This window comes from Macrobrachium nipponense, chromosome 46, assembly GCF_015104395.2.
Source record: "Macrobrachium nipponense isolate FS-2020 chromosome 46, ASM1510439v2, whole genome shotgun sequence".
Taxonomy (NCBI): Eukaryota; Metazoa; Arthropoda; class Malacostraca; order Decapoda; family Palaemonidae; genus Macrobrachium; species Macrobrachium nipponense.
The window spans coordinates 40369335-40371834 of record NC_061106.1 but is presented as its reverse complement, the minus strand read 5'-3'; positions in this window follow the sequence as shown (position 1 = coordinate 40371834).

The window sequence follows — 2500 nt, the reverse complement described above, 5'->3', positions numbered from 1 at the left end:
TCATCTCCCCTCCGAGAAGAATTCAAGGTCACGGGTCTCTACCTAAATTGTCACTGTATCACTGTTATTACACCGCATTATTCAACGTGTTCATTATACATTACGTTCTCCTATTTTCTTCTTGCAGACTGACCTGCTACCTGAATATTTCCTTTTCTTTATTATCAGCCTAATGCTCCTCACGTTCAGTGCGAAATAATTTTTCATATTTACTCTTTTATTATATCTTTATGTTTCATGGTCTTCAAAAAGCCTTTTTGTTCTCTTTCAGATTATTATTATTATTATTATTATTATTATTATTATTATTATTATTATTATTATTATTATTATTATTATTATATTAATATATGATAATATAGAAATAATTAAGACAAATATAAATACTGAAATTCTACACAACAACCTGGCTGAGTCAGAAAACGAATTATCGGAAAAATTGAAAAGACCCTGTATATTATTATTATTATTATTATTATTATTATTATTATTATTATTATTATTATTATTTTATTATTATTATTATTATTATTATTATTATTATTATTTTCTTTTTTTTCTTTCTTTTTCTTTTTTTTTGCTCTATCACAGTCCTCTAATTCGACTGGGTGGTATTTATAGTGTGGGGTTCCGGGTTGCATCCTGCCTCCTTAGGAGTCCATCACTTTTCTTACTATGTGCACCGTTTCTAGGATCACACTCTTCTGCATGAGTCCTAGAGCTACTTCAGCCTCTAGTTTTTCCAGATTCCTTTTAAGGGATCTTGGGATCGTGCCTAGTGTTCCTATGATTATGGGTACAATTTCTACTAGCATATCCCATATCCTTCTTATTTCTATTTTCAGGTCTTGATACTTATCCAATTTTCCCCTTTCTTTCTCTTCAACTCTGGTGCCCCATGGTATTGCTACATCAATGAGTGATACTTTCTTCTTGATTTTGTCAATCAACGTCACGTCTGGTCTATTTGCACGTATTACCCTATCTGTTCTGATACCATAGTCCCAGAGGATCTTTACCTGATCGTTTTCTATCACTCCTTCAGGTTGGTGTTCGTACCACTTATTACTGCAAGGTAGCTGGTGTTTCTTGCACAGGCTTCAGTGGAGGGCTTTTGCTACTGAATCATGCCTCTTTTTGCACTGGTTCTGTGCAAGTGCCGGACATTCGCTTGCTATGTGGTTTATGGTTTCATTTTTCGTATTGCACTTCCTACATATGGGAGAGATGTTATTTCCACCTATCGTTCTTTGGACATATCTGGTTCTTATGGCCTGATCTTGTGCCACTGTTATCATTCCTTCAGTTTCCTTCTTGAGCTCTCCCCTCAGTAGCCATTGCCACGTGCCATCGCTGGCCAGTTCTTTAGTCTGTCTCATGTATTGTTCGTGCATTGGTTTGTTATGCCATTCCTCTGTTCTGTTTGTCTTTCTCCTGTCTCTGTATATTTCTGGGTCTTCGAGTACTTTTATCAGTCCTTCCCATGCACTCTTGAGCCACTCGTCTTCACTGGTCTTCATATATTGTCCCAGTGCTCTGTTCTCGATGTTGACGCAGTCCTCTATGCCTTAGTAGGTTTCCTCTCCCTCCTTCCTTTCGTGTTATGTATAGTCTGTCCGTATTTGCTCTTGGGTGTAGTGCTTTGTGTATTGTCATATGTATCCTCGTTTTCTGGTCTATGCTGCGAAGTTCTGCCTTCGTCCATTCCACTATTCCTGCCCATGTGTTTATGGCTTTTATCATATTTCCGGCGTTGAGTTTTGACTTGAGTATCGCCTTGAGTCTCTGCATATATTCTTTCCTGATCGTGTCCTTCATCTCTTGGTGTTTTATATCCCCTCCTTCCATTATTCACAGGTATTTGTATCCAGTCTCATCTATGTGTTTGATGTTGTTCCCATCTGGTAGTTTAACCCTTCAGTCCTTGTTATTTTGCCTTTTTGAATGTTGACTAAGGCGCATTTTTCTATAACAAACTCCATCCTGATGTCCTCAGATACAATCCTTACAGTCTGGATTAGGGTATCTATTTCCTTGATGCTCTTACCATACAGCTTGAGGTCGTCCATGAACATCGGATGGTTAATTCTGTTGCCTCTTTTCTTGAGCTGGTACCCAGCATCCATCTTCTGCAGTACTTTTGTCATGGGAATCATGGCTACTACGAAGAGAAGTGGGGACAGTGAGTCACCCTGGAAGATCCCTCTCCTGATATCAACCTCTGCTAGTCTTATTCCAGAGCTTGTAAGTATTGTATTCCAGTTGCGCATTGTATTTTTGAGGAAGCTGATGGTGTTTTCCTCTGCCCCATATATTTTCAGGCATTCTATTAGCCATGTGTGTGGTACCATGTCGAAGGCTTTCTTATAGTCTATCCATGCCATGCTTAGGTTGGTTTTCCTTCTCTTACTGTTCTTCATTACCATTTTGTCTATCAGCGGCTGGTCTTTTGTGCCCCTGCATTCCTTCTGCAGCCTTTCTGTTGGTGGGGGATGGTGTT